Source organism: Theropithecus gelada, chromosome 1, assembly GCF_003255815.1.
Source record: "Theropithecus gelada isolate Dixy chromosome 1, Tgel_1.0, whole genome shotgun sequence".
NCBI lineage: Eukaryota > Metazoa > Chordata > Mammalia > Primates > Cercopithecidae > Theropithecus > Theropithecus gelada.
The window spans coordinates 119,835,750-119,845,963 of NC_037668.1; positions in this window are offsets into that span (position 1 = coordinate 119,835,750).

The window sequence follows — 10,214 nt, forward strand, 5'->3', positions numbered from 1 at the left end:
CACTATTTCAGCAAGGCTGTAAAAGATAAGATCAATATACAGATATCAGTTTTATTTCTATATACTATCCATGAGTAACCTAAAAAAGAAATGAAAAAAGCAATTTTATTTACAATAGCATCAAAAAGAACAAAATACTTAGGAATTAATTTAATAAAAGAAGTGTAAGATATATACATTGAAAACCACAAAACATCACTGAAATAAATTAAATACTTAAATAAATGAAAGGCATTTCATGTTCAAGAATTGGCAGGCTTAATGTTATTAAAATACCAATACTCCTTAAATTGATCTACAGATTCAGCACAGTACCTATTAAAATCCTAGCTGTCTTTTTTGCAGAAATTAATAAGTTGATCCTAAAATTTACATAGAGATGCAAGGGACCCAGAATAGCTAAAAAAAAAAAAAAAAAAAAAAAATTTTTTTTGAAAAAAGAACAAGGTTGGAGGACTCATATTTTCTGATGTCAAAGTGCTTCAAAGCTACAGCAATCAAGACAGCATTTTACTGGCATGAAGATAGACATATAGATTAATGGAATAGAATTGAGGGTAGAGAAATAAATCCTTATATTTATGATCGATTGATTTTTGACAAATGTGCCAAGACTTTTTTCTCCAATGGGGAAGAAACAGTCTTCTACAAATGGTTCTGTGAAAACTGGACATCCACATGCAAAAGAATGAAGGTGAATCTCTTCCTTCCACCATACACAAGGATTAGCTCAAAATGGATTATAGAATTAAGTGAAAGAGATAAACCTATACTATGTAACACTTAGAATAAAAAGGGCCAGGTGGAATCCCAGCACTTTGGGAGGCAAGGGCAAGGGGATTGCTTGAGACCAGATGTTTCAGACCAGCCTAAGTTACAGAGTGAGACCCTGTTGCTACAAGAAATTTAAAAAAAAGAAAAGAAAAGAAAAAATAACTAGCCAGGTATGGTGGCATGTGCCTGTAGTTCCAGCTACTCTGGAGGCTGAGGTGGAAGGATAAATTGTTTGACCCTGGGCGGCTGAGGCTGTGGTGAGCCATGATTGCCACTACAATCAAGCTTAGGTAACAGAGCAAGACCCTGCTCCAAAAAAGAAAAGAAAAGTAAAAAACATAAAAATAAATCTTTGTGACCTTAGGTTAAGAGTCTTGTTAGATTCAACAGCAACAGCACAAGTGAAAAAACTAAGATAAATTGGACACCATGAAAATTAAAACTTTCTTCCCACTGATACTATCAAAAAAGTAGAAAAACAAGCCATCAAATGGGATAATATATTTGCAAAATATATCTATGATAAGGAATCTAGTCCAGAATATATGAAGAACTCTCATAATCCAATAACAATTATAAAACAGGGTAAAAGCTCAGAATATTTTCTCCAAAGATCTATAAACAACCAATTAGCATATGAAAAGATGTTTCATATTATCAGTTATTAGGTAAATGTAAATAAAAACCACAATGAGATATTACTTTAGGCCCATTAAGATGGCTAAAAAATTTTTTTTAAAGTAATAACAAGTGTTGGTGAGAACACAGACAAATTGGAACTCTCCTACACTGCTGGTGGAAATGTAAACTGGTATAGCTAATTTGAAAAACAATCTAGAAGTTCCTCATGAATGCCAAATACAGAATTACCATATGACCCAGCAATTTCAGTTCTAGGTATGTACCCAAAAGAAGTGAAACCATACATCTACACAACAACTTGTACATGAATGCTTATAAAAAGCATTATTAATAATAGGCAAAACCAAATGTCTACAAACTGATGAATGGATAAAACGTCATATAGCCACACAATGGAATATCATATAGCCATGAAAAGAAATGAAGTTTTAATACATACTACAGCATGAATGAACCTTGAACATTATGCTAAGTGAAAGAAGGAAGTCACAAAAGACACACATTGTACGATTCTGTTTCTATGAAATGTCTAGAATAAGCAAATCTATAGAGACAGAAAGTAGTTCAGTGTCTAAACCAGGGCTGGGGGATTGGGAAGAAGGAGGGGAGCAACTGCTGATGGGAACAGGGTTTCTTTTGGGGGTGATAATACAGTTTTAAAATTAGATTGTGGTGATGGTTACACAACTGTGAATATACTAAAAACCATTGAATTGTATGGATAAATTGTATGGTATGTGAATTATATCTCAATAAAACTGTTAAAAATGCAATTGCAGGGATTTATGTTGGATACAAAATTAATTAAAATAATATGGTTAATTTTTAACCTCTTGACTCTTAGTTTATTAAACTGTAAAATTCAGATAATGCCTTATTTCAAAAGGTTATTATGAAGAAATTATTGATTCCTTCATTCATTTATTCAACAAAAATATTTGTTGAGTGCTCTCTAGGTACAAGCACTATTCTAGTATAGGGGATAGAGCAAAGAACGTAATCCAGCCCTTGTGACGCTGACATTCCAGTAAGAGGAGACAATCAAATGACACATGTGTTAGGTGAGAATTTGTGTTACAGAAAAAAATATATACAAATATATGTAAATTTCAAATATATATATATATATATATATATGAGAGGAATGGGGAGAAGGTGAATAGGGTGATGGATGGAATATTCCATTTTAAGTTGATCGGGAAAGGCTTCACTGAGAAGGTGACATTTTAGGGAAGTACTAAGGGAGCAAGTCCTGTGGTTAATCTGGGGGTAAAGCGCTCCTGGTAGAAAAAGGCCTTGAGGCAGCAGTCTGCCTCTGGGTGTTCTAGAACCAGTAAGCAAGCCAGGTCAGTGACAGCTGAGTGACAGAGAGGGGAGAGAAAAGATGATGGGGTGTAAGGTGTGTTGGGTGGGGGTCGGAGGAGGTACAGGGGAAGATTGGACCAGATCACGTAGAGCCTTACTATAGATTGTTGTAAGAAACCTGGCTTTTTTCTCTGAGCAGGAAGAGCCAAAGGATTTTGAGCAGATTAGCACATTGATCTGATTTACATGTAAATACCTACGACTGCTCTGTTGAAAACAGACTGCAGGACTGCATCATCAGGAAGACCAATGGGAGACTGCCTCAGTGGGACACGAAGGTGGCTTAGGGTGCTAGTGGAGGAGGTGATTAGGAAGGAGTAGCATCTGTATATATATATATATTTTTTTTTTTTTTTGAGACGGAGTCTCGCTCTGTCGCCCGGGCTGGAGTGCAGTGGCCGGATCTCAGCTCACTGCAAGCTCCGCCTCCCAGGTTTACACCATTCTCCTGCCTCAGCCTCCCAAGTAACTGGGACTACAGGCGCCCGCCATCTCGCCCGGCTAGTTTTTTGTATTTTTTAGTAGAGACGGGGTTTCACCGTGTTCGCCAGGATGGTCTCGATCTTCTGACCTCGTGATCCACCCGTCTCGGCCTCCCAAAGTGCTGGGATTACAGGCTTGAGCCACCGCGCCCGGCCATCTGTATATATTTTGAATGAGAAACCAACAGGATTTATGGACAGATCAATTGGGAAGTGTGGGAGAGAGACTTAAATGAAAGAGAAATAAAGATAAGTTAATAGGGCTGGGCACGGTGGCTCACACCTGTAATCCTAGCACTTGGGAGGCCAAGACGGGTGGATAGCTTGAGGCCAGGAGTTCAAAACCAGCCTGGCCAACATGGTAAAACCCCGTCTCTACTGAAAATACAAAAAATTAGCTGGAAATGGTGGCGAGAGCCTGTAATTCCAGCTACTCGGGAGGCTGAGGCAGGAGAATCACTTGAACCCAGGAGGCAGAGGTTGCAGTGAGTCAAGATCACGTCACTGCATTCCAGCCTGGGCAAGAAGTGCGAAATTTTGTCTCAAAAAAAAAAAAAAGAAAAAGAGTTAATAGATTTTAAACGCTTAGCATAGCACCTGGTAAACAGAAACCAGTGACTATTTTCAGCTGTTATTATTATTATTACTACTTCCTGTTATGAGAGCCATAGAAGGTAATGTATGGAACCTGTAAGTAGTACTTAACATAAGCTATTCTTATTAAATCCCAGAGAGAAGCCTTAACAGGAGTTTGTGTCCTCTCTGCAAGGCTGGGTGATGGGCAGCTGAAGAAGCATCGAGGCTCAAGATGAATGAAATAAGAACTTCAAGTTCAATTCTTATATCCTGTTTCAACCTGAGGTCCCTGCTAAGGCTGTTGGGTAAGATCGCTAAGTGCCCATACTCCTACCACTCTCTCCCTGTACTCATAACCTTCATTGCCTTCTTTTGAGCATTGTAGAGAATGTTTTCTCTCAGTTACCCTCTTCAGTATTGTTTTAAAAAACATTAGTGTTGTTTTTAGTAAAAAGGCATGCATATTCAATGCAGATAATTTATAAAACATTAAGAAAAAAGTAAAACTATTCAGAAATAATATCACTCTAGTATTTTTCTGAGATGGATACTTTTTAAATTAAAAATGAGATTATACTACACATACTGTTTTGAAGCCCTCTTTATTCATTTAAAAATACATTGTTTCTTAACAATAAATACTCTTCTATAACATCATTTTCGATAGTACATAATGGAGAACCCAATTATGTATTCCCTATTGTTCAATGTTTAGGCTATTTATAAGTTTTTGTCATTAGAAGCAGTCCTATTGTAGCAGGACAAGTCACAGACAAAACTCCTCAGACACCGAGTTAAAGAAGGAAGGGGTTTATTCGGCCTGGGGCATCGGCAAGACTTCTGTCTCAAGAGCCGAGCTCCCCGAGTGGGCAATTCCTGTCCCTCTTAAGGGCTCACAACTCTAAGGGGCTGTGTGTGAGAGGGTCATGATTGATTGAGCAAGCAGGGGGTACATCACTGGGGGCTGCATGCACCGGTAATGAGATCGGAACAAAACAAGATAGGGATTTTCACAGTGAATTTCTATACAATGTCTGTAATCTATAGATAACATAACCCATTAGTTCAGGGTCGATCTTTAACTACCAGGCCTAGGGTGCGGCACCGGGCCGTCTGCCTGTGGATTTCATTTCTGCCTTTTAGTTTTACTTATTCTTTCTTTGGAGGCAGAAATTGGACATAAGACAATATGAGGGGTGGTCTCCTCCCTTACTTTCAATGAGTGTCATTACCTATATATTGTCAAGGAAAAAATTACAAAAAACTGAGTTTAAAGATCTAATTGGCTTTATTAGTGATTTGTGAATCAGGCAGCATTTCATGTGCAGAATAGAAAGGTGTTCTCCTGGGCATGACAGAACAGCTGGTTTTTATAAGGTAGCTTGAGCAGGAACAAAGAAACAGCAGAGTGCAAAAAGTGGATTGGTTAACATCAGGTTACTTTGGTTTACTTTCCTTATATGGCTGAAGTAGAGGGGGCTTCCTTATGCCGATTCAGTTTGTCTAGGCTTTTTTGGGTTTTGTTGTTGTTATTGTTATTGTTGATTGAGACAGAGCCTTGCTCTGTGGCCCAGGCTGGAGTGCAGCGGCAGTACCATGGCTCACTGCAACTTCTACCTCCTGGATTCAAACAATTCTCATGCCTCAGCCTCCCAAGTAGCTGGGACGACAGGCGTGCACCACCACACTAGGCTAATTTTTTGTCTTTTTAGTGAAGACGGGGTTTCGCTATGTTTGCTAACTCCTGGCCTCAAGTGATCCGCCCACCTCAGCCTCCCAAAGTGCTGGGATTACAGGTGTGAGTGACTGCGCCCAGCCGACCAGGCCTTTTTGGATAGGTTGCTGTGATCTCTAGTTTTCTGAAAAACTGATCTGTTTCTAAGTACAGCTTGATTATGAAGCACCTGTCACAAGTGAGTCCATTCTGGTTTGGTCTGGTCTGTTCAGCTGACTGCAGGAACTGAGTCCAAACCAATGGCCTCCCATAAACTTTATTTAACAATATCTTTGCAGCCCTCTGATTAATTTCCCAGGAGAGATCTAGAAGTGCAGATGCTGAATCCAACAGCATTCATAATGCTTTTTTTATTTTTAATTTTTTTCAGAGACAAGGTTTCACTCTGTCACTGAGGCTGGAGTGCCGTGGCATAATCATAGCTCACTGCAGCAGACTTGAACTCCTGAGCTCAAGTGATCCATCTGCCTCAACCTCCCAAGTAGCTGGGACTACAGGTTTGCCCCACCACACCTGGCTAATCACAATGCTTTTGATACATGTTACCACCAACCTGATACTGATCCATCTAAGCCACCCGTTTTTATGACTGAAGACTCCTTAGATTCCCTAGGCTTCCTCCCAGAGGAACGTGGTAGGACAGAACTTTAAACTACGAAGAACTTCAAGTTCAGTCCTTATATCCTATTTGAATGTGAAATAACTTCACCTCTCTGTTTTTCCATGCCTTCATTTGTCAAATGAAGCTATAGTACTTTCCTCAATGCAATGAAAAAGCCCCTTGAAAAGATTATGAATTCCCAAAGCACATATTACTTAAATCAAAGAATCTTTAAAGACCAGGCCCTGTCCTTAAAATCATCCTTTATCCTAGAGAAGAGAGAATGGACCTCCTTTGTCTTCCAAGCCATTTTTTCCTGTTATATTGTAAGTCACATCTGGAAACTTACTGAATTGAGATCTGGGAACAAGGAACCAAAGAACTCAATAACTGATTGTCAGAAACAGCAACCTGTACTTGCTGCCTAGAGCAAGTGGGCATTCCAGCAGGGAGGCCATAGGATACAGCAAAGGTGACTTCCTTCTCAGCAGGAAGAACTTGGCCTAGTATTGAATGATGGATGGGTTGAACTTTGAGATGGTAGCTGGACTGAGTCTGCTGACCCAGGGAGGATATGCCCTACTCTCACCCCAGGTAGGGGAAGTTGGTGTTGGGCTGCCTCCCAAAGGGGTGCTAGGAGACAGGACTGGTTGCAATAAAGGAGGAAAGCATGAGTTTTGGTGGTGTCAGTAACTGTGAAAAAGCCCCTTCCACAGATCTCACTTCCCAGCCACCCTTGGGCCTTAGGCCTGAGTGAGTCGATACCGTTAAGCATCCCACCCCACCTTTCTGCTTCTGGCTCTTGGAGCAGTCCCAGCAGAGAAAGCCAAATTTCCTCATCATGGTTCTTTCCCTTGTCCAGGTTATAAGACCTTTGAGGGCTCGCTGAATAGCAGTACCTTCCCGATACACAGAGAATCACCCCAGGGCTTCTAGGCCACAAACTTCACAAACCCCTGAACAGATTATCCAAAGCATGGGAAGAAGACTCCCCAACCAACATCAGAACCCTCCAGGAAATTTCAGTGCTCTTAGTAGATACATTTGGATTCTTCTGGAAAACCTCCAAGCTCCCCCAAGGTAAATGGCTCTCCCAGCACCCCAAAGGAACCCACAGTTACGTCTTTCATATGGAGGCCACAGAGGCATCCACTGCATGAGGTCACCTCACCCAAGGGGTGTGGCAAGGTGGCTCCTCTGACTGCACAGCCTCCATCCTTCCCTGAAAAGTGCCTGCCGTCCTCCCTCACATGTTCTCACATGGACCACGTTCTGCATGGCGTTCCTCAAAGCACAGCCAGTGGCCCTACGTGGGACCGAAGACCCATGGAAACCACAGAAACTGCAGAGATCCCAGGAGCCACAGCCGCATGTGTCATCATGATCTCAGAGGTTCACCCCTCAGGCAGCCTGACTGGATGTCATAAAAAGTTAACTAAATAACTTAAATTGACTGTTGGGGTGTTTGCCCAGAGCAGGCACTGACATCCCTTAGGCTTCGCAGGGCAGCAGAGCTCATATGAGTCATTCTGCAATGGGTCCCAGTGGAATCAGTGGGAACAGGGAGGTGCAGGTCTGGCTGCCCTCCCGGGCTGAGTCAGAGCAGGCCTATCACTAGGAGGCAGGGCTGTGCCCCCAGACCCTGGATGCCCTTTACCCTCAATCAGGGGCTCTCTCCCTTCAGGATCTCACCCTCCTGCAGGAAAGGTCAGCGTGAAGCCTGCAGGAGTTCACAAATGTTAATTTCTACCACCACCACCTCCACTTCTGAGTAGATGTCCTTTTCTTCCTTCTTTCCCCCTCTTTTTTTTTTTTTAAAAAATAGAGACGGGATCTTGCTCTGTTGCCCAGGCTGGAGTATGGTGGTGTGATCACAGCTCACTGCAGCCTTGAACTCCTGGCCTCAAGGGATCCTCCCATCTCAGCCTCCTGAGTAGCTAGGACTACAGGCATATGCCACCACTCCTGGTCCCTTCTTTTCCTTTTCCTTGCTTTCTCTTTTCCCACATCCAATTCAGGAAGTGGGAGTTGGCAATACTCAATTACCCAATAGGCAGATAAGCATGCGCTTAAGGTCCTGGAAGGCAGGGATACCCTCAAAATTGTTTGAAAACTATCTCGTATTATATCCTATATATCATCACATACGCAGATACATGCATTAGAAAAATCATACCTTTGTTTACCTTGTTAACACTTTCTTTGTGGCTTAGTGTAGTTTTTCTTTTGAATTAATGGGGGTCGTGAAAACCAACACCATTATCTTTTCATCTTTTCTGAGCTCAAGTCTTTGGGTAATGGTGGTGAGTTCTGAGAAGTTGTGCTTGGAATTAGTGAGGGAGGGAGACAAGCTTTCAAATGTAAACTCATGTCTAATACCTACACTAATACTGGGAAATGTTGGTAGATGTAAGTGGTTTCAGCTACTTTGAGAGGCAGTAGTATAATGTAAGGTCTAAAGACTTTGAGGTTACACAGGCTGGGTTCAAAACTCAGCCCTGACATTTACATACCCGGTGATCTCAGTGAGTTATTCAACCTCTCAGGGGGCCAGTTTTGTCATTCATAAAATAAGTGATCCTTAGGGCTGAATGAGCTAATATGAGTAAGCTACTTGATACATATAAGCATTCAGTAAGTGCTAGTTCTTATTTTCCAAGATAGGTTTTAAAAGCAACTTTGCCATTTTTATTATTAAAGTTTACAACATGGTAAGTTACGCTTTTTAAAAAACTTTTTCTTATAAATTAATTATTAATATCTCTACTTTTTAATATGGAAAGACCCTCTATTAAGGGCTGCTAAATAAGCCAACTATTAGATTAAGAACTTAAATCTCAATTCAGGTATCATTTGTTAATTTGTTCAGTTGATGAAATTATTCATCTCATCATAGAAGCCAATTAAATTAATGCATCTATTTTACCTATAATTTAAAAAGAAAAAAAAATGTCTAGAAAGAGCAGAAACACTTTCCTTACCCAGGCTCTTATTATTATCAATTTAAGTTGACTTAGACCCAAAGGAGAAAAGGCTGGGAAGTGAAAGGGTACTGACCCAGGATGAAAGAGGGGTGGGAAGCGGGGGGAAGGGCTTCCGTCTTGGAAAAGACCAAAACAAGAGCTTCCACGGAAGTAAAGATTCATGCAGGAAAGGCCTGGAAACCTGACCATTAAGTGGAGGGCTCCTGTGGTCCTAATCCCCCGATGGTGACTGATAACCCCCATTGTGTTCAGGCCTAGTGCTTCCGGGCAGGAAACCCCAGCCTCTGTACCAGGGATAAGGCAGGCTGGGAGCAGGCCTGGTGAGGGCATCTCACTACCACTTCCTTCTCTCAAGGAGGGTCGGAGTCAGGCTCCCTTTCCCAGGACCTCAGAGTTCTGAGAGGTCAGGGCTGGTGTGGGCTGCTGTGGAATCAGGCCTCTTCTGCATGGAGGTCAGCCCTTAAAGCCAGGCCTGGGGATGGCGGTGAAGTGGCCCTTGAGGGGAAGTGTATGAGGAGGTTGAGGGAGGAGGAGTGAGGGAGAAGAAGGTAAGAATTGAAGATTCATAACATGGCTTATGTTAGGGTGACATAGTGATGATAAGGGTCAGCACAGAAAGGGATTTGAGCGTTGGACTAGGAAAACTCTCTCTTTCCTGTATTGTAATTTTTTTTAACTTTATGTTTTGGCTAGTCATGTTTTTACTAGTTACATTGCGTCTTTTACTAAGTTGCAACTTCGTATCTTAATTTAATTTAATTTTTTTTTTTTTTTTTTTAGACCAAGTCTCTGTCACCCAGGCTGTAGTGCAGTGGCCTGAACTCAGCTCACAACAGCCTCCACCTCCCGGGTTTAAGCAATTCACCTGCCTCAGCCTTCCAAGTAGCTGGGATTATAGGCGTGCACCACCATGTCCAGCTAATTTTTGTATTTTTAGTACAGACGGGGTTTTACCACGTTGGCCAGGCTGATCTCAAACTCCTGATCTCAGGTGATCCTCCTGCCTCAGCCTCCCCAAGTGCTGGGATTATAGGCATGAGCCACTGTGGCTAGAC